General features: G+C 41.3%; 1 protein-coding gene across 4 annotated transcripts in view; it reads right to left on the bottom strand.

The window, feature by feature from the left end:
• Positions 1–26,446, bottom strand: part of thrb (thyroid hormone receptor beta) — a 156,326-nt gene that overhangs the window by 42,590 nt on the left and 87,290 nt on the right. For all 4 annotated transcript variants that reach the window (XM_061741182.1, XM_061741179.1, XM_061741184.1 and 1 more), the window contains one exon: positions 15,126–15,183. The gene's annotated coding sequence lies outside the window, so the exon portion shown is untranslated. The remainder of the gene's footprint in view (positions 1–15,125; positions 15,184–26,446) is intronic.

Here is a 26,446-nt window from a genome sequence, read left to right as displayed (position 1 = left end):
ACAAAAACATAACCACACACACACATTACGTGCCCAATGAAGCGAACATAGTGAGATATAACACTCATGCGCTCGGTCGCAGGTGCCGCGACACATCGCCTGACGGAAGTTTTTTCAATCGAAAATAAGATTTCATATTTTGAATCATGATTACATACTAATAGAGGGTATCCATTGACGTCACTTCTCCACGCCCCCTTACTCACACTGAGTGGCAAAAATGGCTGCAACTAGTGGAGAAGACGGGATAACAGCCGATTATGGGCTTAAATTAAAGGCAGTTGGACTTGACAGTGACCCGTACAGTTACCCCAAGAACCAGTGGTCCATGGACATTAATATTTGACCACGAATCCAGTTTCCTGATATTTATATGTACTTAATTTCTACGCTGGGGAAATGCATGAAGCAAAGCTTGAAGGCATACAAAAGTCTTGACGCTTGGTCCTACTTCAAGGCAGGATTTGTTGTAGAAATTAAAGTGATGAGGACACTGAACTTTATGATTTGACCGTTTAACGTTAGCTACCCAAAAATCCAACATTACCTGATACAAAATGGGAACCGCAAATCCACGTTTCGGTGCCTGGAATCCAGTTGTTTCTCTGAATTGTAGCGATCCATTTGTCTCTCTTAAGCTTATTTTTCGGCAGTCTGTAAAACATTTTAGATCTTTTCGAGTTGCTCAAACTGAAAGTTTACGCTGCCACTCAGTCTTTCTGCCACTAAGTCTTTCTGCCGCTCAGTGGACGTAACCCGCTGTGAAGTTGCATCTGTGACGTCATGCGCATTCCCTCTATAGCCTAAATTTAGAATACAACATGTTAGTAAAACTATAACAAAAAAAATGCATCAAATTTTTGGGTGTGCCAGCTGTCTCTATGGGTGGCACCGGCACACCCTGGCACACCCGTGGCTACGCCACTGGTATTAACCCCTCTCTCTGCCCCAGATTTCCGGTTGAGCAGCTTTCAATAAAGACCACTAGAGCCGCAAAAAAAGACAACTTTTGTATGAGATGTCTGCCCCATGGCTCCAGTCTCGGAAAGCAGACACTCGTAACGTCTGTGTCTGGATTTGGCTGTAGTGGCCCATTGCATTATGGGATAAATTATGGGCAGACTGGTTACTTCCCTACTGGAAATATTTCTGTGAGACATACACCACCTGCGTATTGCAGTTGCTCATACTACATACGTCGGCAAACTTAATATGCCGTAGTCCTGTATGTAGTACGTGTTTTGTAAAATTGCTCCGGACTGTAGGGACAGAGGGATAACACCCAGAGTGTCTGTCTGTCGTTCAAAAGAATAAGACACCGCAGGCAGCTTTCGTGGCACTGAATGTTATAGACAGTAGACTGTGAGTGCAGAAGCCCAATTATCCTGAAGTATCCTCTACGGAGCTCAAAATATTATGGGTAAAGATGAGACTAAAAACCTGCCATCGAGCTGTAAGTGATCTGCAAATATAAGGAATGATAATAGAAGAATACAATTGTTAACCTCAAAAGCAGTGTTAAAAGAAAGTGAAACAACAAAAAAAAGCGGGGCGGAGTGTGATCTATTAGATTCTTGAAGAAATTCCACAATAAGAGGAAACAGTAATCTAAGACATTACAAAAATGTTCAGATGGTTAAATATTCCAGGCCATTTATATAAGGATCTCATTTTAGAAAACACAAGAAACTGAGCTGCAAAGCTTTCCGTGGGATGCTGCAGCTGTCATCATAATCCACACACACGAGTTTCAACAGGTTTAATCTGATCGATTCACAGGAAGCATCACAACATTCATTTGATCCAAACAAATAAACATACCTTTCATTGAAAATGTAAACTATTAAGAAGAAGTAACTTCTAAGATTTGCATTATGTAACTTCACATGCTGTCACAACAACTCACTGTCAATGAACTCCAAAAAAAAAAACAAAAACAGAAAATGTAAAAGGCATTACCGCTTTCATAAATCCACTGCACTGGAAAAAAACAGCTGGCTTGAAAAGCATTATGGGAAACTGTGCTTGGTTTTACTGCCTTTTACCCCAGAGAGCATTTAACATCCAGACAACAGCTGGGGAAGGTCTGAAAGTGGGCTCATCCATACAGTAGTTTGTGCGGCTTTAATCAGGACATAGGCAGGAAGGTAGAAGCCTCAAGTATTTGGCTGGAATAAATATGAAGATAAAATGCTGGAAAAACAACAAACAGACCATAATGTCCATATAATACGTTAAAAACATATATGCACACCTCAACAACACGGAAACTCCTTATGCATGGCTTTTAAAAAAAAAATCTGCATCCTGTAAACAGACCTACATTCCATTAAAAGTGTACATTTACTGATCAATTATAGGCGTGTTGAGAAAAACTGTTGGCTCAGTGTGAAACCAGGATGTTCAGGAACAATGAATATTCCTAAATACTGGGTTCTCCATATACTGGATGAAGGATTTAGTTTCAAGTTGGTAAAATACACATTGGTTCAGCCTGGAATCTGCCATGACTATAATCTTACTGCCTCATAAATACTTCATCCCTCTTTTTTTGGATAATATGCTGTATTTAAACCACTGTAAAGTCTTACAATTTTAGTGCTTCTGAGAAACACAGGGAGCTTCAGAATAACTAAACACCCCTAAGGGTTTGTATGCGTCTGTAATGGCAGGAGGAACCCCCATACCCCCAACAAACGACTGTCATTAACAGACTTGAGCAGAACCTGTTGGCACGCTAACAATGATCACCCATTGAGATATGTGTATATTACGGCTGTCAAAGTTACTTAACCTCCTCTTAACGCCGAAAACTTTTTTAATGTACGATTAATGCGCAGGATAAACAAAAAACAAAAAACGCGCATTATATAATTTGTGGTGGTCGACAGCACCTGTAGCTTGAGGAAAAGTATGGTGGACTACTGTGTGAACTTTTTTGAAAAGCGAGGAAAGATGGAGAATGAAAAGGGACTTTTTAACAGCAAGTTCACTTTCAAAAAGATGCCAGATGGTTCGCTGGACAAGAATAAAGTTATTTGCATGTCGATTTGAAATGAATTACCATCCAAGTACGTCGAGTCTCAAATACCATTTGCAGCCAAACACACGACCGATGCAGAGAGCTCACCCCCCCCCCCCCTCGTCAAAAGCAGACAACGCTGGATAGCAGCTTGCAAAAGCAGTTTGGGATATTTTTTTAACCTTTTATTTTCCTTCATATGAGGTTAGACATAATTACATGGAAAATTTAACTGGCCAATGCACTTCTTGTACAATGTTTGTGATGCATATGGTTCATTGTTTTACATTGAGCTGCTTAAAAAAAACAAGGAATCTTAAGTGAGTCTTTACAAGTGTAAAGTTGGGGACTAAATTGTGTTTGTATTTATGAAGGAATGCTACATTCAGGTCAAAAGCTTTTTTTTGTGGAAAGTTGAATAAACATTGGTACGAAGCAAGTATAGTTGCCCTTTCTCATGTTGTTAACAGTATTAAAAACATTAAAAAAATACCTAAGGTAATTTAGAACAGCAAAAAATGTGTGAATAAACGTGCGATTAATATGCGATTAATCGCAAGTTAACTATGGACAACATGGATTAATCACGATTAAAAAAAATTAATCGTTTGACAGCCCTAATATATATATATATATATATATATATACACACAGTATATATACGTGTGTATGTGTGTCGGTGTGTAAGTTATGTATAAAGGAATGTGATGATCTACAAATCTCATAAATCTACATTTTATTCACACACACACACACACACACACACACACACACACACACACACACACACACACACACACACACACACACACACACACACACACACACACACACACACGCACGCGCACGCACACAAAAGTAAATAGTACAGAAAAAACAAAAACAAAAAAAACAAACAAGCACTAAAAACACCTGGTGAAGATGTTTTCAGCTCCTTAAGGCAGCTGGGAACACGTCAGTGATGCGTGTACAAATACAGATTTCAGAAGATAAACGGGCTGAGGTTCCCCAGTATGCACAAAAACTATCTTCAAAAGTATGAAATTCTTTTTAAGAATAACGTCTATCAGGGTAAAATTGTAAAGACTTTATTTTCTCATCATCAGCTGTATTTAAAATCATCGAAAGAGTCTAAGAATCTGAGGAAATCTCTGTACAGATTGGACAAGGTTAAAAATCAAGATTGTACGCCTGCAATGTTTCGGACACTCAGAACTGCATTTAATTAAGCTCAAAGACACTTCTGCACGTCAGTGGTAAAGTACACAGTTGCCTGTACGATCCACAAACGCAGCTTACAGCACTGTTATGCCGAGAAGAAGGCTTATTTGAACATGATACATAAATATAGCCATAGGCAAAAGCACACAAATTGTCTAGGGCAAAATGAAAAACTGCCCTTTGGTCAGAAAAATCTCATTTGAAAGTATTTTGGAAACCCCAGAGCCATCCTCCAGAATGAAGAGGAGAGAGACTCTGTGAACTGAAGTCTGAACTAGTATGAACTTGCACAACACTGATCGTAGGGTCATCGTAGGGTGGAGAACACACGGAGAACGCTATTCTGATAGCTGCATCGATAAAGTAATGATTCTGAGAGAGAAGAAAGTCAGACTTGTAAATCCAGTAAGCAAAAATCCGTCCGTATTAACAGTCCTTGGGAAATGGGGAATAAGCAGGAACTCAAAAATAAGCCAGACAAGGGAAATCCAACTCTTAATCCTGTAACCAGTCCTTTGTTGAAAACTGGGGAAGCTCAGGGATGCACACAGTTATACCCAGAAGGCTATGGCTGAGAATAATCCAACAACGAAAACCAGGTCATACACAGGGAAGCAGACCGCAAGGAACTCACAACAGCTGGAACAAACTGTGGAAACTCTGACGATCTGGAACTGAAGACAGGTAAGTGAGCTGCTTAAATAGAGGAGATAACAGGTAAGCAGATTACTCATTAAGGGCCCACAGCATGATTCCTTCACAGGAGCCTTGGAAAACAAAGTGTTGGAACATGACAGATAGTGTAACATCTTTTGGTGGAGGCAGTGTGATGGTGTGGGGCGGCATCTCCCTCACTGGAAAAAAGGAGGCTCGTCATCCATCCATTCATCCATCCATCCATCCATCAATCCATCCATCCATCCATCCATCCATCCATCCATCCATCCATCCATCCATCCATCCATCCATCCATCCATCCATCCATCCATCCATCCATCCATCCATCCATCCATCCATTTTCCACCGCTTATCCGGAACCGGGTCACGGGGGCAGCAGTCTCAACAGAGATGACCAGACTTCCTTCACCCCAGACACTTCCTCCAGCTCTTCCGAGGGGAGTCCGAGGCATCCTATACAGATGCCCAAGCCACCTCAGCTGACTCCTCTCAATGTGAAGGAGCAGCTCCTCCGAGTTCCTCCCGGGTGACCAAACTCCTCACCCTATTTCTAAGGGAGCGTCCAGCCACCCTGCGGAGGAAACTCATCTCGGCCGCTTGTATCTGCGATCTTATCCTTTCGGTCATTACCCAAAGTTCATGACCATAGGTGAGGGTAGGGGCGTAGATTGACCGGTAAATCGAGAGCTTCGCCTTTCGACTCAGCTCTTTCTTCACCACAACGGTCCAGTACATCGACCGCATAACTGCGGACGCTGCACCGATCCGTCTGTCAATCTCACGCTCCATCTTTCCCTCACTTGTGAACAAGACCCCGAGATACTTGAACTCTTCCACCCACCCGGAGAAAGAACGCCACCCTTTCCCGGTGGAGAACCATGGCCTCGGTTTTGGAGGTGCTGATTCTCATCCCTGCCGCATTGCACTCGGCCTCAAACCGCCCCAGCACATGCTGAAGGTCCCGGTGCGATGAAGCCAACAGGCTCGTCATCATTGGGGGCAATCTCAAAGTAAAGATATCGAGATGAGATTCAGCATCCAGTGGCAAATCCCATATCTCCACAGTCTAGTTCTTCCACACAATACAGAGACTCCTCCTGTTTGTCAAATGGATAAATTGCTAAATTGTCAATATGTGTTGTTTCTTCAAACTTCCATCATGAAATCCATCAAACACCAAACAAGAGTCAATGCTGCTTACCATTGGCAGAGAAGATTTGGCAAATTTCCTATGGCTGTAACCCACACGATCAGCTGCTCATCCCATAAATGCATGTTCCTTACAATTGTGGCACCATGTAGAAGGGAAATAAACAGGCTTTCCAACAGTATAAGATTTGCTAATGCCCCCGTGTAGATCCGCCCCTGGATCTTCTCGATTGGAGCTTTTCCACTAGTACCCACTCAGCCCGACTCGACACGACTCGCCTCGATTTTGCGCTTTTCCACCAGGGGTCTAAGCGGCTGAGTCGGCTGTATCTGACATCATCTCACTAGAGGCCACCGATTGGTCGGGGGGTTGGAGTCAGACGTCTGAGTCAGGAGGCGGAAATCAGAGAAAGAGCGACTCTGACGGTGGCTTATTGTTCATTTTATTCGACCAGCAACAGCAGCACAAAAGTCTGTTTGGTGATCCAACTCTGAGGTGCAGATGTTCATAAACCTGGTGGCTGAGGAGAGAATTAAAAAGGGATCTAGACGGGCGATAAGGAACGACCAGATCCACCAGGAGCTCTGTCACTTCATAGCTGCTCGCGGCTCCAGCTGACTTTTCAGCAGCCCCGAGACAAACAAACAAAAAAAAAAAAAGCGTTGCCGCTTGAAGCTTCTCTTACTCTCATTTTTAACTTGATATCGAACACAAGCCACAGACCAAGCAGCACATATATCATCGCAGTAGCACATACACAATGAATGGGAAAGCCGGCGGCTGTCTGAGCTTTGCATGTTCTATGTGAAAGGGGCTTAGGGGCCTCTCTCTACATGACGGTCCCTCCTCCACATCGTATTCTGCACTGGACTTTTGGTGTCTGAGACATTGACTTAGCAGCTTAAACTTCAGGGCCACCTCCTTGATGTATTCCTGGATCTTTGTTGTTTCATCCTGGATGGTAGCCTTGATGCTCACTTATCCACAGCCTCCCTCTTTCCACTTCGTGCAGAGTCTCACGGTATTGGACTTGGGATGAAGTCTTCTACGCGTCAATTCCTTGTTTTGATTTTACCGGCTTCCATTTCTTCCTGTGGCCAGTTTACAAGCCCAGTGGGGTACCTTATTACTGATAGGGCATAAGCGTTGAGACTTCCCATTCAGGTCGCTGTTCAGGGTCTGCCTTAAGGCTGATTTATGCTTCTGCATAGCAGCGATGCATGGGGGATATGCACACACATTTTAATGAATTGCATTTACTAATCTGTTCTTATAATATGATCTTATGATATTTAAAATAAATACTGCTTCCATTTATTTTCCATAATAAGTACAAGCCGGTTAGCAGAAACACTTACTGACAGATCAAAGTTATTATTGTACCATATGAAATCCCATTACTGAGTAGTGTGCCAAAATGAGAATAAGGTTCCTTGAATATATTTGCATATAAGGTTGTTGAATTTTATTTTATAAATGTATTGTAAGATGTAAGATAATGTAAATGAGATGATCTTGGAGTTGTTTATTTTGTCACCTTTGAAATCTGCATTGTGTTCGGACGAAATCAGTTTTTCAGATTGTTCTTTTAAGACTACATGGAGTCTGAACCAAAGACACAAAGGACCATCCACACTGTTGTTAGCAACAAAGCCAAAAGCTACACCGTGTGAAGTTATTTGGTTACATCAGTGCCTCTGGCAAAGTACATTAACACTTCTGTGATGACAGCATTAAAGCAGAAAAGTATATTCAGATTTTAGAGTAACACATGGTGCCTTCAGTCTTTTCAAGGGACATCAAAGCCCCAAACTTTATGTTTTGCTTTCAAAGCTCAAATGCTACTGGCTAAATTACAGTTTGAAAATAACTTAAACAAACATTAACAACCTTTTTAGTGTGTGTTCAAATTCTTTTCATAAGCTGGAAAACACAACAAAAGGCTCTAATAGGGCTCATGATGCATTATCCTTGATTGCTAACATCCAAGAACTGAGCTAAACTAATTAGTGCTGGCCATATTTTATACTTACAGGAAACTGAGACAAGGCTTTCCACTAATGCCGAAAGCATTTTCATTCACACTGCTTCTACATTTCAATTTCCGTGCTACAGAAAAATTGAGTATTTTCCATAGATTTTTTTTAAGCTCTATGCATTTTCATCAAATGTCAGCATTACCCTGTAAAAATGTTTGCCAGCATGAAATGAGGGAAACAAATGTTTAGGGAAGAAGTGGTCAAAATAGGGGAGAGACTTGAGGCGTGGAAGACGGCAACATTCTTTATACCTGACGTGGTTAATGAAAAACACACATGCTTCTCATTGACATGCTCTATTCTGAAGCATTTTTCTGACTGTAATATTTAGCCGTCGTCACAGGGAAACCTCTAAATCCCATCTGACGGTGCCTGAGACCGAGACAGACAAGCTCCACGAGTTTAATGACTGGATCAAAGGTTTCCCCCTTACCCAGTTCAGACAACCCGAATCACAACTGAGATTCTCCGTGAAGGCTTTTCCCGCATACGCTCAACTTTGACAGTTTAAAGTCTAATTAGAAGGGAAGACAATGATGCAATGCAACAGCAAACCCCTCTATTCTTAAATAATGGATTCCCTCAGATTTACAAAGCCTCATACTGACGTGACAAATTCTACCTATCAGAAGCCCCGACGATTTCCAGTTACATTTCAAAATTGCTACATTTTATTTTTCCGAGTTTTCTGACTTGTTTCCAATGAATTAGGCTCCGTGTTTTAACGTAAAAAAATGAAACAAATATTTGGGGAGAACGTTTTTTTGACAGGTTTTTTAGACTTTGGTTCCTTAGCGAGACTGCTTTTATCAAATTTTATATGAATAGGAATCAAAGTGTAATGATCACATGTTTTCAGCGGCTAAAACAAACTCAACAGAATGTAAATCAAATAGAGCTGGATTATAACACTGATGAGCTGCATTTATTGGACTGCAACTAATCTGTTCAATTTCTATGTAAAGTACCTTAAGGTATGTTATGCTGTGATCTGCCATTGCACAAGTAAATTGGATTGATTTGAACTAAACTTGCGCTCATGCAAACCAACCACACCTATACAGTAATCCCTCGTTATAACGCGGTTCACCTTTCACGTCTCGCTGCTTCGCGGATTTGCATTGTGCATCGTGTTCTGCATTCTAATTGGCTAAATAGTCTTCCCGCTTCTTCACTTCCTGTGTTTTTACGCATGCGCATGCGGTGCGAGCGAGCGTCAGCGACAAAATCAATTCCATTGCTTTATTTTCTATTGGACTGTCCTAACTGGCCGCAGCGACGCAGCACATTGTGTTTGTATTTATGAAGGAATGTCAGGTCAAAAGCTTATTTTGTGGAAAGTTGAAGAAACACTGGCATAAAGCAAGCATATTTGCCCTTTCTCATGTTGTTAACAGTATTAAAAACATTTAAAAAATACCATAAGATAATTTAGAACAGCAAAAAATGCGTGAATAAATGCGCGATTAATCGCGAGTTAAGTATGGACAAGATGCGATTAATCGCGATTTAAAAAATTAATTGTTTGACAGCCCTAGTAAAAACTTTCACATCTGGGACTTATCTATACCTTATTTGAAATATCTAGAAATTCTCAAAACTCGTAAAACTGATGGCTCCAGTTTTGGAAACTCCCTCAACGGTACCAGAGCCTGAATGTAATTCCCCTCCGCCGTCAGTGTTTGATCACCAGGATCAACACAGCCAAGCATCTGTATGCGGTCAAAGTGTGGGCCACTACGCCTCGTATCGGAGCTAGCATTTAGATGAGAGTCAGGCTTGAGCTGCTGACCTTACACCTTGTGTTCTCATGTTCAGCCTTCTAAGCCACATCACGGCACACGCTACATGATACAGAGTGATCATGGCAACTGGTATCACAGAAAGAACAGCAGATGGTGTTTTCATTAAAGAATTCAAGCTAATAGAGAAAATAACCAAATCACTGTGTCCCTGCTGCACTTATCATGTTACATCAGGCTCTCTAGCCGATAGGAAACAAGCATGCATAAAAAAATGTTTTAAAAAAAGACTCAGATGGGATTGGTGATGCACAGGGCACACTCAGTATGTTTCAGTGTTGCTGTGTGCAATCATGAACATGATCCTTTAATGGAGGCTGAGAGCTCAGCAGGTTCAAATCATGGGCAAACAACACGGAAATCATCACTGCTGAGCTGTGAAAGATTTGATGTTTGAAGTCAAAAACTCATAAAATTTTACCTCCAAACTTTCACATCTTGTGTGCAAATGGGAGCCTAGTTGTTTTCACTCAGACATGCCATTAGTTTTTTTTTTTTTGTTTTTTTTTTTTATTAAAGAGGACCTATTATGGCATCTAATACCTATTTTAAACAGGTCTTGAATTTCTTAAAAACAAGCTTTTGATTTTTTTTTGCTAAATAAATTAGAAATTCAGCCTCTGAGCCATGTCTTTATCATCTCATTCTCTAACCTCATTATCTATGCAGGATTCTGAGTGGGCGGGGAGGCTATGATAATGAGGCTCTGTGCTGATTGGCTGCCTGAATGACATGATACACCGCTACGAAAAAATGGCGGAAGCTCCGGCCGGCGGAGTTAGTTGTGGGCGTGGTTTCACGCATCGGAGGCCAACCAATGCAAATCGCTCCTGTCGCTACGTAACGACGTGAGCAGAATCTGAACGGCTCGTAGAAGTCACATGACACTGGACGGCTCATCCGGCCGGCTGTACAGACACTGCAGAATTTGGTTACTTTCCTCCTTCTCTGAGTTGGCAGGCTGAGTGGAGACCCCTTTATATATGTTAGAGCAAGAAAAAATGTGTTTTTCATAATAGGTCCCCTTTAAGTATTCATATTTTTGCCCTTTGGTTTTACACCTAACTCAAACCATGTTTTGTTACAGCCTCAGTTGGGTTACAGAAACCTCTGCTGTGGTTTCAGTGTACAACCACAATTGGGTTGCACTGTAAAATACAGCGAAAATAATAATGACATTTTTCTTGCAAATCTCATAAACCTATATTTTATTCATAACAGAAAATAGAAAACATATCAAATGTTTAAACAGAAAAAATAAGATGGCATGTGGTAATTTTGAATGTGATGGTAGCAGCATATCTCTGAAATGTTAAGAGAAGACGTGTTCATCCCTGTGCAGCACCCTGGAGGAAAACTGCTGGAGTTCTAAGAGACCAAAGTTGTTCTCGTCTGACGTAGGATTCAACCTGTCATTAGTCCTGGCTCCTATTCATCATATCTTTTTTCTTTTTTTAAGGTGCAGGTCAAAGCAGGTCAAAAGTCTGGACTGCAAGCCAGCCAGTTCAGCAGCCAGACTCTTCTAGCATGAAGCCATACTTTCATAAAGGATGCAGTATGCGGTTTACTATTGTCTTGCCGAAAGACGCTAATCCTTCCCTGAAAAAGACACGAGGGTGGGAGCTTATGTTTCTCCAAAACCGGTATATACCTTTCAGCACTGGATCACCCTCACGCAGTCAGAGATACAGTAACCCCTCGTTTCTCGTGGGGGTTACGTTCCAAAAAGAACTCGTGATAAGTGAAATCCGTGAAGTAGCAACCTTTTTTTTTTTTTATTATACAAATTGCGGAGATCAGCACTCCACCGCGACCTGAGTAATTGGATTTGAACGGGAGAAAATGAAAAAGGATTATCAAAAAAAATACAATAAGTACAGTAGGACAAATTGTGACTGGTGCGTATTCCACTGCTCCTCTGACTGCCGCTGCATCCTGACTCGCTCTGTAGCGTCTTTTTCTTCTAAAGCCCGTGGTGCAGAAGTGTTTTTTCCAGAGAAGAACACAGTTATGGGTCGTTGTTGTCGCTCTTTTTTCTTCTGGGCAAAAAGATTCTAAAAAAACGACATGCCACCATGGATTATATCTGAGAACTGTAATGAACGATTCATCAAAGGGTCCCGTTCTTGAGCTGCTGCTGAAGCTCATTGGACATTCTCAGCATTGTTGCTAAGCGACCAACGTTATTGACACAGGAAGTGAAGACAGTTTAGCCAATCAGAATGCAGAACACGATGCACGATGCAAATCCGTGAAGCAGCGAGACGTGAAAGGTGAACCGTGTTATAGCCAGGGATTACTGTACCGGCCTTTGAGCTGATCGCAGTAAGGAGATGGATGAACTTTCCTGTTTAGTGTGGAGGACACGATTTGCAGTTTGCCTCAGACCATTTTAAAGAGCTTTGGCTCAGAGGGGCGAAGTGTTTTTGGATCATGTTCGCACAAGCTTTCTTCTTTACAAGATAGAGCCTTAATCTGTATTTGTGAATGCTTTCTTAATGAGATCTGGAAGTGCCCCTGCACGCATCCAGTGATTCCCTTTCCACAATCATTTCTGTTTTAATGCAGTGCTGCCAGAGGGCTTAAAAATTATTTCTGCTCTCTCTCACATGCACTTTTACACTGAGAAACAGTATTATTAAATTGTTTTACAGATTGAAGACTAGCTATTTTGCAGATTGCTAAACCTCTGCTCATCCTTACTTCTGAGAGACTGAGTCATGCCACTGACCTGCTGAAAATGACCCTAACAAGTCTCTTTTAGCACCACTTACCGCTCCAGTCTGATGTAGAGCCCTGTGCGGGACTGTTTTCTTCATCCCGCTCCCGCCCGCTGCTGCAGTGTTTATATCCACTCCCGCAAAACTCATTTCATGCCGCACACTAGATGCATTGATTTAGTTTGGTTCTCCCGTCCCGCAAGAGATATGTCCTGGACAAATCTATCTGATTTAATGTTAACATAATCATTGTGGAGCTTGATGGATAATTGACAGTTCATAGGTCACCTGACCGAAAGTTAGATGCAAATCCATCATTGTCATCATTGCACAAGCTATTTCGCCTTTCGCGCATGCATCAGTTATGTGATTGAGGTTTTAGCAACGAGAGTAGCTGTGAGCGGCTCAAATAACACTAATAAATAACATGAAATAAACAATGTTAATGAATGAGACGAATTAATTTAACAAATGAATCACTTGACAATTACATTGCTGTGGAGGAAGAGAATGTTGCTGACCGACTGCGTCCCAATCCCTGCATCTCTCTTCCAAGATGCTCCACAGACACTAAACTCAGTTTCTGACTTGCCTTGCTTTGTCTTTGTTTTGTAAAGACCTTGTTTGAGGTTCTTTTCCACGTCATTGATTTCCATCTTGTCACTAGACTACATCCCGACCCCGCAGTGTTTTTTTTTAGCAGCAAAGTTCAAATCACCCGCTCCTGCCAGATTTGCGTTGGAGAAAATTCTGTATTCTACATTTTAAGCAGCATCTGAACTATTTTGGAATTTAAGTTCTAATTGTATTTGTATTAAAAAATAAAAAAAAGGTCAAAATGTTTTGTTTCTATTAAATTAGCTGGTGCTGGCTAAGATTTAGCAGCTCTCTGTGGGATCAGCTGTTGCTTTCAGAGTGGACGTCCACCTGACGGTAGCAGGATATTCACTGCTCCTAGTAACCAGTTAAACAGTGGGGGAAATGGAGCGGTGGCATTTCTTAATAGCCTTTGTTCTGCCCTAATCCACTTGTGTGAGAGCCAAGCTGGAGTCCAAAAACATCCACTGTGAGGTCCATTTCTGGAGGGACACGGCAACTGTTCCAGTCAGAAGAATGTGAACGTTCTATTTAAATTCAGGACAAACTTATAAAAGTGTACTGTAAAGATTATGCCGACGTAAAACATACCACACTGGCACCTTATGGCAACTGGAAGAGTCAGAACATTATTACAGCAGAATGTATGCTGTGTCAACATTTTCACAAGTAAACAGCTGGACTCATTTCAGAATTATGTATCTCAAGTGTATAAAGTAGTAAATCTATTAAGGAAGCCAATATTAATTTGGATCAGGTTGGAATATTAATATGATTTTTTTAAATGTCTTTAAAATAACTTCAACATAGAAACTTGCAGTTTTTTGACTGTTGTTCATTTCTAACCAAACAAAGATGTATGCTATGGGCTTAATGGCGATTTGTGTGTTCATAGATGTAGATTATTGGGCTAAAAAATCTCACAAACTGTTGCTACTCATTAGGGTGGAAGTATGGGATTTCGGACGCAGCTCATGTCTTTGTGTTTGAGTTCTTGGTTGATATTCCTGTTTCCCATCTGCCCTGATTGCCTGCACCTGTGTCTCGTTAACCCTTGTGTATATCAGGTCTTTTCTTTCCCTTTCTCCCTGCTAGTCCGTATTGTTTTGTCCTCCTTGTGCCACGTCATGTTTTTCTGGTTTTGATTTTGGATCCTGCACTGCAGAGTTTTTAGTTTAAATAAATCCTCATTTTTGGAACTCCTGCCTTCTGGTCTCCTGCATCTGTGTCCTACTCCTACCTTGGACAGCTTGGCTCCAACTTTAACTAAAATCCCAGAAATGGCAGTCTCATTTGAACAACAGGCCGAAAATGACAACGACAAACGGGGGGTTTGAATGAAGTAAAACCCGGTCAAAAAAATACTCACCCCGATCTTCACTCATCCTCATTTTGAAAATTACACCTTTCTGACGGCGTATTAATTTTGCTGATGCAGAGATAATATGTAATTCTACGCGCCTACACATCATGTTCCATGGATAACGCCTTCTCAACTCAGCAGGCAAATAACACGCCTTGCATTTATATCCCCCAACGTGCGTTTAACGCGCGTTCATACAGCAATATTAGCGGGATCTAATCTAAAGACGTCTACTGGTCCAAACAAGGTACACGATTTAAAAAAAAATAAGTCCTAAGGAGGTGACAAAAACAAGCACACAGAGTCAACAGCTATAAAAAACAGGAAACAAGTGTGGAGTATTTGCCATCAGCAAGCAGATCACATCATTTAAAGTAAAGATTTCAACGTCATTGCATTAAGATCAGCGTGTATGTAAGTTTGCATGCGTGCACCGTTCACACCAGGGAGGTCCAGTGAAGTGAGACGCTGCATCGGTATTCTGCAGGCTGCTGGGATTTACCGTGTGGAACTGACGAAAGTGAAAGTCTTACCAGGGGAAGTGGTGAGCGCTGATTCCAGGCAGCGCTGTGAGCTCCCAGACACAAACGCCTGCAAACACAAACACAGCCCCGTCAGACTAATGAACAACAACCATCAACATCAGACTGAGGCACTAAGAACGTATCAGTCCCAGGAAAGGATCAGAGTGATTAAAAACATGTTTTCATGGCATTACATATTTACCCAAGGTTGCGGGTGGGTGTTAAATCTTAGAAAGTTTTCAAACTTGGTTAGAGATTACAAAAAAAAAAAAAAAAAGAAATCTCCTCAAATGAGCAACATGAGTTCTAACACATTTTTGTGTTTAGTCTGCATGTCAGGATGTGGTTAGACACTGTATCCGGCAAAGACAACCTGGCGGGGCACAATCTTCTACAAAACGCCGCCTGAAGCAGCTTGAAAAAGTACTTCACCTCTAATTGGAGAAACTAGGGCTGGGGATCAATTCAGATATCAAGAATCGATTTGATTCTTAAGATTCAAGATTGATCATCAGGATTTGATTCAATTCGATCCGATAGCGATTTGGGTAGTTATGCAACATATTAATTCTAGTATTATATTGAGATTCAACAGCAAGTATTGGCAGCTAATGATGCTGTAAGGACCAATCACCTCCCAGAATGCTGATATAACTGCTGTTAGAAACATCGTGGGGTAGAATTACCAAACAGATCCAGGGCAGCAAACAGAGGATGCCAGAGTGCACTGCTATCAGGACATTAACCTGGTACATTATAAAAAATATGACATTTAAAATTCACCCAAAAGCTGTTATGGTTGTAATACAAATGCACTTTTATTTTAAGTTTAACTTGAAAAAGACAGGCAGCACGGTGGCTTAGTGGTTAGCACTGTTGCCTCACAGCAAGAAGGGTCCTGGTTCGATTCCCTGGCCCGGCAGGGGTCTTTCTGTGTACTCCGGCTTCCTCCCACAGTCCAGAAACATGCATCCTAGGTTAATTGATGGTTCTAAAGGTGTGAGTCTGTCTCCATATGTGGCCCTGTGATAGACTGGCGACCTTACCAGGGTGGACCCCTGCCTCTCGCCTGTAATGAGCTGGGATTAGAGATGCACCCATCAGGATTTTGAGGGCTGATCACTGATCACAGCGTGAAATCCATAAATTCTTCAATATTGTTGTCTCATGTACATGAGACTGACATTGTATTATCAGGTATAAAAATTAGGAGATGAGAAAGTATCATGAATTGACTGTTTTATTGTAGGCTGAGGCAATGAGCAATATTTCACCCTCTAGAGACTCTTAGAGATGATTTAGACTCATGTAGTTTATTAACTCAAGTTTTCCTGTGGTAATAAATGTGCACCAACACAGACAGCAGTAGACATGTCACTCTCTTAGAGTTGATACAAGTTGTAAACTATAAACCTTAGTTTACCTGAGGAAAAAGGAATAAATATTACAATAAAAAATGAATTATGAATTATTAAAGGTGTATGTAAGAGCAATAATAAAACAAATCATAAAATGACCCCGATATGTCAACAGACATTTAAAAATCATGTTCATTTCAAATACTTATGTCACTGACAACAGCACTCAAGCCAGGATATTCCAGTTTAAAAAGAGGAGTTGCAGCCCTCAACTGATGTTTATGTTGTAATTTTTTGTTTTGGCCTGAAGCTCCACCCTCCACCTATCTCCCAATCACAAAGTCAGTATTGTTTCTGAAGCTCCACCCTCCACCTATCTCCCAATCACCAAGTCAGTATTGTTTCTGAAGCTCCACCCTCCACCTATCTCCCAATCACAAAGTCAGTATTGTTTCGGCATCCGGGTTGCCAGCTCGGCTCTAATTATCGCAGCAGCCGCTACGAACGTGTTGGATGAAAAACCTGGCAACCTCTGGTCGGGGGGAGGAGGGGGAGGGTACACGCCGCTCAACAATATTTTGAAAGTGACTGCAGTACCAGTTTCGGCCATTTCTTACAGACAGCTCCTTTAAGCTTTGTGAAAGCTTTAGCGATAGCATCCGCCGCGTGTGAGGAAACTCTTGTGAGTGAAGCAAAACTCTTCACACTAGAACTCCAAATGTCACTCGTGAAGCGACTGACACGACTGTTGTCCTGCGTGAGGCTTTGGCTTTGGAAATGTAAAACGGTTAACTTCAGAGCAAGAGCACTAAATCACAGACAATTTGTTGCACTTTTAGAAGAAAATGAGGTTGAACACAGTGACATAAGCTATCACTGTGCTGTCAGGTGGCTTCTATGGCTTGTCAGGGTTTGACATTTCCTGTTTTATTTTGAAGCCCATGTCTTTGTGTTTCAGTTCTGGGTTGACTTTCCTGTTTCCCATCTGCCCTGATCGTCTGCACCCTTGTGTATATCTGGTCTTGTCTTTCCCTTGCTCCCTGCTGGTCCGTACTGTTTCATCCCTCCATGTTTTCCTCGTCAGGTTTTTTGATTTGAGTTCTTGATTCATGTTTATATTCTGGTTTTTGGATCCTGCTCAGCAGCGTTTATGGTTTTGTTTGAGTTAATAAATCACAGTTTTTGAGAACTACTGCCTCCTGCTCTCCTGCATCTGGGTCCTACTACAACCTCTCTGACAGAACGGACCAGCCAGCATGGACCCAGCAGGAGAGCAGACAACCCTCTGGGAGTATTTCCACCGGGAGGCAGAGAGGAGCATGGCACAGTTCAGGGAGGAGGAGTGCCCCTTCTGGGGAACGCGCCTGGCTTTCGGTGGGCCCAAGAGCATTCAGGCTCAGTGCAGGCAGAAGACACGATGACGGCGGCGGCAATCCCCTCCTGTCCCAGTTTCGGGGGTGGTCCTGGACACACCCCAGCCTGTTCTTGTTCCTGAGGAGGTTCTGGACGCAGCCTGCCCCCGTTTCTCTGCTGCGCCTCAGCTCACACCCAGACCCCTGCCAAGGACCAGGTGTTCCCCCCCAGACAATGCCAAGGACCAGGTGTTCCCCCCCAGACAATGCCAAGGACCAGGTGTCCCCCACAGCCGGCGCCGAGGACCCGGTGTCCCCCCCAGCCGGCGCAGAGGACCCCCCCCCCCCCGCTGGCGCCTAGGTTTCTATGTCCCCCCAAGCCGAGGACAGCCTCCTACCTAAACGATCTTGCAGGTCTGCCCGGCCTCCAGGACGGCCCCCTGAGCTCTGACTATGCGCTGTTGTTTATAAATAAACTTGAATGAATGAAATATTCTTATTAAATACTTTGTTCTTTACATAGTTGAATGTGTTGACAACAAAATCACACAAATATTATCAATGGAAATCAAATGTATGTCTGGATTTGGAGTCACACTCAAAATCAAAGTGGAAAAACACTAATGGCTGATCCAGCTTTGATGTAATGTCCTTAAAACACATCAAATTGAGGCTCAGTGGTGTGCGTGCCCTCCACATGCCTCTGCAAATGAAGTGTGATTGACTTGGGGTTACATTATGTGGATTAAGTGTTGCCTTTATTTTTTTTTTAACAGTGTATATATATATATAAATACACACACACATGGTAGTAATGATAACTGAGGGAAACCAGAGTATGAAATAGTATTATAATAGCTGCCTTTTCTCCTTTGTCGGAACTCCTTGCCATAAACAGACAGCAGAGTGCAGGAATAATGCAGTGCATGCTGGGTAAGAGGACAACTCAGGACACATGGAGGGACTGTAAGGATACTGCAGTAAGCTGTTCACTAAAAAAAGAAAAAAAGAGGGGAAAGATGCAGCAGGAGGGATAGAGGCCAAGGGAGGACACGGAGACAATACTGGCATGATCACAGATGGCTGGAGGAATTTCATGTCTGTTCATTCTGGCTACTCTGACTGCCACATCTAAATTTTACATTTTATTATGTTATTGACTTGTGAGACATTATTGTTGCATTTCATTTACAATAAAGGCGATGAAATCATCCCAGTCTTTCAGAAAAGACACATCTTACAGTCTGTTATTAAGTCTATTTGTTCAGGGATGATTCCTGAACAAATAGAATGATGATTCATTTTTTCACAATTTCTTTTTCCCAAACAATGAATTCCATAATTATTCAAGCCGTAAAGCTTCCCAACTTTGGCCCCCACAATCGCGAACTATTTCATCTCAATTTAAGTTCTCTTACAGAAGTTCCAAGATGTGGAATTCACTTCCTCCCCACCTTGTCAAACTTTCTCATGAATGATTTAAAAAATCTGTTAAACATATTTTGCTATATCATTAGCTTAATAATATGATGTAAACTTCTACTTACTCACATTTGTCTTTTTTCCTCATTTTTATACAGTATTTAGTAGTTTTTTCTTTCTTTCCTTTGTCTTTTCTATTTTTTTGGGTATCTACTTTTTTCTTTTCTTTGTGTGAGCGTGTTGTGTGCGGGAGTGTATGTGTGTGTGAGTGTGTGTGCTGTGTATAATATGCATTTATGTCCATGATAATGTCCATTTTTATGCTCATTCAAGGAAGTCCTCTTGTCAAGCCCCTAAAGGGTTTTTTGGACCTCTTTGCATACATGCTGTCTATTGTTTTTTTTTATGGTAATTGTATTACTGATTTTTTAATATTTGCTAAATAAAAAAATCTAATCAAATTATGGCAAAAACATAGATGCTTGATGAGATGGTTTTGATAGGATTTGAAGATGGAGAATGCCTTGATTTTCTAGCTCAAATTCCCTCATGCTGCCCCTCATGCTTTCTGCCAATAACATACCGCGCTGGAGTACCTAGTCAGCACATTTACTTTATCCAATTATCTTCCTCCAAGTCTGCAGAGAGACATTAATACGATCCCTACAGTTATGTAACAAACTGCAACAATCATACAATGATCTCTTTACCGCAAAAGCACTGTGTCAAAAACAAGATGGAAGTGAAGTTTACACTAAAGGTTGGTTCATCCTTCACAAGTTGATGTTTAGAATTTTCTTTAGTGGTTTTCAGATATTTGGTTTTATATCTTTTTCTTTTTTTTAGGTATAGTTAGTACACTGCAACACTATTATTCTTTAGACTACCTTTCTCCAATCTAACCTTAAAATAGCAAATGTATTCAGCTGAACTAAAAACTGTTTTAGTATAATTGACCTATATTCGACCCTTTAGATACCTTCGCCAACTTGGACAATTGTTGTCTACAGTTTCATAATGGCGACTGCCTGTGTGAAAACCTTGTCCCAAGATCTTTTAGCAAATTATGGACACAAAAGGACCAACTTGTCCAGAAAAATACCAGTCCATGGACATTCCACATGGCTACTCATTTTTCTGACAACATTCTCAATAGCATTGTTCAAGATGAGACCAATTGCAGTTAACCGGGGTCATAGAGGGCCACTTCAGAATAGTCCAATGTTTTGTTCTTGACTATTCATGGGTGTTATTAGCTTGTGTATATTGATTTATTATCCAGTTGGAGGACCCACAACCTCTAACTGAGACCAAGCTTTCAGACACTGCACATCACATTTCACTCCAGAATGTCTTGAAAGTCTTGAAATTGATGAATGAATTGTACCTGGACAGATTCAACATACCCTGTACCAAATGCAGCAAAGCAGCTCTGGAACAAAATCTTCTCTCCTCTCCATGACTCAAAGTGCTTTCACACCTGTCCCGTTTGGAGCAGTCACCCATCAACCACGCCAGGCTAGACGATAGTCAAACCTACTGAGACGAATCACAGCGCAGTCGACCTGCTGGCAGATCGACCCCAATATCCCCGGGGAACGTCCATCGGGCCCCGGATCTCCCCACCGAGGCCGGCTGTTCGTCTTGTTGGCAGAATTCCACTTCGGCTCAACCAGTCTACGGCTCGGTAAGTTAGGTCATCTGGCGTGTGTTGGTGTCTCTTACAACTGAACCAAGGAGGTCAACCTTAATTCTTCTTTACAGTTAAACATCACATTTTTGGTTAATTAGCATTTTTAGTTACTCATTTTTACATAATTACTTTATTTTAGATCAATGTCTCTCCTTCATTTCTTATCATCTTTCATCGCTGACGTTAACCACATTAGTCAAATGGTCACTCCCACCTATATTAATATATATATATATATATATATATATATACGCATATATGTATCTTATAAGACATTATCTTTTTTCTGTAGTGTTCTCCTCCACTCCCACCTATATATATATATATATATATATATATATATATATATATATATATATATATATATATATATATATATATATACATATATATATATATATATACATATATATATATACATACATACATACACAAATAAGTGCACTGGTTGGACCTGCTCGGCTTTTATTTTCCTTGTTTGCTCTTGATGTGCATGTTACTTTGATCCATCTTACAATTTTTAGATTATTTTGGCTCAGTTCGACAAGCCACTGAGGCTTAACCCCCTGTACTTATTATTTTTAACCAAGTTTTGATCCTTCAGTCTCAGCGCAGCACATCAATAGAGGATTAAAACAGTGACCTGACGCTGTAACTCTTTTTTTTTAAAGCCTGTTGCATGGTTAAATCGGTTAATTTCGTAATACAAATAGTAATTTTCTCTCCCTTTTCTGTTAAAGAACTATGAGCTGAATATATGCGGAAGTAAACCATGTTAGTTCTTGTTGCTATCACACATCTGGCAGTGCAACATTCAACTTCAAATGACACCAGCAGGTGATCTCGCCAGATATGAATATCCTTGTCGACTTCTGGTCTCTCGGGTGGCGGGGTTGTGCCCTCCCTCCTCCACTATAGTTGCAGTTCAGGTAAAGCTTTGTTTTCACTTTGCACACAGACAGTTACACAGACATACACACCTGCTCACTCACCTACATACTCACCCCACAGTTTTGGGGGACAGATAATCGCAGTAGCCTAGTCCTGATTCAGTTTTAGAGACCTGAAATGGTTGCTGTTTGTGTCTCTGCCTGTTCCCGTCTCTGTTTGTTTTCTTTTTTGCAGATTTCAAAGGCTTGTGTGCCCGTTGTGTGTTTTCCTGTGTTTCTCTCATTTCAGACTTACAGTGGATGCCCCCTCCCCCCCAATCCCCCTCATATATATGTTTCAAAAAAAGAAAAAAAAAGAAGCTTCATAGCTAGCTTATAGGCTTCTGGCCCTCTGAGTTTAAAAAAAAAAATACATGAAAAGCATAATGAACAACACTGAGCTTCCCCTTCTCAATACAGTGATTCAACAAGTGTGTCTTCAGTCAGAGGCTTCCTCCGAGACGCTGCGACAGGAAATCCTTCCTGCCCACAGCAAAAATCTTCAAGAATTACTCTTTGAAGACACTTAAATAATCAAGCAAAAAAAGGTGAATGAGTTAAATACCTGAAGACCACTCTAAAACATTGTGCATGGCCGTGTACAAATCCATCCATAAGGCATGGCTGAGCATCAACACACATATGTGTGAAATCCACACAGGCATGTTTATTGTTGCATGAAACTTGACAAGTTCCTCTCTGCATTGATACCATTGCATATTTGAAAGCATTGCATATCCGGCATAGCTGGCCAGGTCACACCAGCTTTAAATAAAACATGTAGTGTGTTTCAATAAACCCTAAAGGACCCTCAACTTGATTTTCATTTATGGTCCTTGTTTCCCACCTTCTGAGCGTCTGAGTGTTTTTCAATGTACAAAGATGCTGCTATTATTTTGAAAGCACTGCAAGCTTTTCAACAATTTTTCAGACTCCTATGCTACATTTTCACAAGAAGCTATGTAACAATCGAACTGAGTGAACATGGTACAGACTGGGATTTTATGAATGATGCACACCCGAAGAAACAATTATCTATTTTAATGTAAAGATATTATTTCCATGGGACACATTCTGAATAGTGCACTTTGTTAATGTGTAAACCTGGGGTGAGTCTATAATACAACAAAACTTCTCTACATGAATCTCCATGTAATCTCCATTCAGGCCTGGATGAGACAAAAATTCGGCCCTGGACTTTTTTCGGTCCAGACTGGCCCACCACAATCTGCACGCAGATATTGACCGTTGATGTACATTAGTTTTAACTGTATAATGTGAAATGGGTCATTGTCTCTTTTGGCGCTTTTGCACTAGTACCTAATCGGCCCGACACGGCTCGGCGCGGCTCCACCCGTTTTGTCCTCGTTTGTTTTTCCACAGCCAGGTGAGGCAGGTTGGGGTGAAGCTGCTGTGACGTACTCGATTGCGCAACACCTTTGTTTGTGTCGGCGCTGATGAGAAATCAGCTGGAGCCGCGAGCGGCTGTGAGTAAAACAGCCCGTCTACATCCCTTTTTTAATTTTCTCGACAGCCCCCAGGTTTATGAACATCTGCACCTCAGAGTTGGATCACCAAACAGATGTTTGCGCTTTATAATAAAATCGCCGCGAGTCGCTCTCGCGTCGACTCCCGCTTCCTGATTCAAACGTCTGCCGCCCCGACCAATCAGGGGCGAGGAGGGTGTTGATGTCAGAAATAGTCCCTCTCAGCCTACCCGCCTCAGCCCCTAGTGCAAAAGCGCAAGACGGGGCCGTGGCGGGTAGAACCGAGCTGAGGTGGGACTAGTGCAAAAGCGCCATTAGTCTCTTATTTGATGTAATTTAATCTGAAGATTCTCTGGTGACCTGATTTGTAATTATAAACATTGTGAAAAAGCAGATTTGCATGCTCAAACCACACCACCATAAAATAATGGTTAATTAATCAGGATAGTATATCATTTTCCAACACTTTAGAACTAGATTTACACCACACACTATCTATTATGTCAATTAAAGTTCATAGACAACATTTTTGAACATTTAGTGAATGACTGTTTATCCGCAACATGTAAGCTAGCACACTCTGCTATCACCACTGTCCTCCTCCCCCTCCTGGACCACCATGGCAGCGGGAGCCTTACTTTCAGTGTCCGACGACACCTCCTGAGATCCAGAGGCTACACCACCACCGCTGGCCCCCGCAGCAGCAAACAAGTTTGTTATATTTCTGCTCTTAGCAACCAATCAGTTACGAGAACTTTTTTTTTTCTTTTCCCTCAGTTTTTCTGCACCGCCTTTTCGTTTTTTTCCTCAATTTTTGCTTTCTCTTCTCTCTGACAGATTGCTAATGACATGTCATTAGCTCATCATTAAAGGTGATTTAAAGGTGATTGGACGAAGGGGGGGGGGGGGCAAATGCATGGGCAGGACTACTGGGCCTATCTCTTTCAAGAGTGTCTAGCTGCAGACCAGCCACTGCCGGCCCATTACTGACTGGCCCACCGAGAAAACTCCCGGTACTCCCTACGGTACAATGACATAGCAAAATACTATTGTTTACACTTTCTCTTTGAGCAATCAATGAAAAACAAAACACACACACACACACACAAACACACATATATATTCATTTGTGGGATGATCAAATCTTATTTTGCCTTTGCCAAATAGCTTATTTTGCTGTTGCTATTGACTCTTCTGCTGGTGTCGGCAACACATACAGATAAATAACAACACTAGCCCCCACAGAGCTGGTTTATCAGAGACTACCTCCAGAATTTGGGAGTGTAGAGGCTGGACTAGTCTTCCAGCAGTCCTGACCTCAATCCCATTGAACGCTTGTGGGATCAGCTTGGGCGTGCTGTTCTTCCCAGAGTGACCAACATAACCCTGTTGGCTGACTTGTGACATGCTGGTTGAAGGATGGGATGCCATCCCACAGCAGTAAGTGAACAGGCTGGTGCCCAGCATGGGGAGGAGCCACACTATTGTGGCTGCGTATGGCTGGACCACATGCACTGAGGTTCTGTCTAGAACCTGTCTAAAATTAGACCAAGTGGAAGTAAACAGTGGAAAAGAAAAGTGAGGGTCCAGTGGAGAACCCTGGAGCACACCAGTGGTAACCGGTAGAAAGTGAGGTGAAGGATTTTTATTGGATGAACTGACTTTCAAATCAGTTGAAGTTTGTATGAGATACCAATAGCACAACGCCTATTGACTCAAACTCAGATTAAGCAGGATTTCATTTTCATTTCATTTATTTATTTATTTATTCAAACAGGTTAAAACAAAAACAAAATAATCAGAATGCATAAAATGTATATACCGAAAAAAACAAAAAAACGAAGAACAACAAAGAAGCAAAACAAAGCAAATTAAAGAGACAAATCTATATGTAAATAAATATTTCCTGTTTGAAAGGGTGTAGGATGAAGTTTCAAAAAACCTTTCTAGTCCTACCCCTTCTAATGTTCTGTTTTTACCATTTCTTCATTTCACACAACTTCAAAAGAAAAGCATAAAAGAAAAGAAAAAGTGGTTCAGCTGAGAAAGGCACTTTGGTCATTGGCTGTCAGTTCATGTGTCCATTTCCATTTTGTATCCATTAAGAGTAGTGTTTTTAAAGATTTGTTTAAACTTACTTAGTGATTTGCATGATTTCATTTCATCTTTACAGTTATTCCACAATTTGACTCCCTTCACTGATACACAATGGGTTTTGATGTTTGTTCGTATGTTGTTTTTTAAAATTACATATTCCCCTGAGATTGTGTTTATTTTCTTTTATTTGAAACAACTTCTGGATGTATTGTGGCAACTGATGATGATTTGCTTCGTGCATGATTTGTAAAGTTTTGAAGTCGATCAGATCCTTGAATTTGAGTGTTCTCAGTTTGATGAAGAGTGGGTTTGTTGATTCTCTAAAGGCCGCTTTATTTACAATTCTTATTGCTCTTTTTTGAAGTTTGAATATTGTATCCGTGTTTGTTTTATATGTGTTCCCCCATACTTCCACACACGTAGCTCATATATGGAAGTGAGCTACTGTGTGGAAGTATGGGGGAACACATATAAAGGATGATGATGGACAGGAGATCAGCTGCAAGAAGATTATCATTTGTTATTGTAATTAATGCTGTTTCAATTTAATAGAGAGGACGCATACCAGACTGGAATTGCTTATATTGATTATTGAAGATGAGTGTGGAGCTAAGAATCAACAGATGACCATCATTTAAACACCACAATCTACCATAGTCTACCCATGTTTACCCATATTTGACAATGTTTATCCTTTTATGACCAAAGTGTGACCATTTTCTGATAGCCAGTTTCAGCAGAATAATGTACCACTTTACAAAGTTCAAATAACCTGACAACTTAATATAGTTCATTGATAACATCACTGTACTCAGTCGGCCTCCGCAGTGACAGCATCTCAGACCGATAGAACACCCTTGGGGTGTGGTGGAATGGGGGAATTTGCATCATGTATGTGCAGCCGGCAAATCTGTAGCGGCTGTGTCATGCATTGATGTCAACATGGACTAATAAATTCTCTGATGAATGTTTCAAATTCAATGTTGAATCCT

This window comes from Cololabis saira, chromosome 15, assembly GCF_033807715.1.
Source record: "Cololabis saira isolate AMF1-May2022 chromosome 15, fColSai1.1, whole genome shotgun sequence".
NCBI classification, from domain to species: domain Eukaryota; kingdom Metazoa; phylum Chordata; class Actinopteri; order Beloniformes; family Belonidae; genus Cololabis; species Cololabis saira.
The sequence above is the reverse complement of the archived record's forward strand: the minus strand, read 5'-3'. Positions and strand labels throughout refer to the sequence as shown.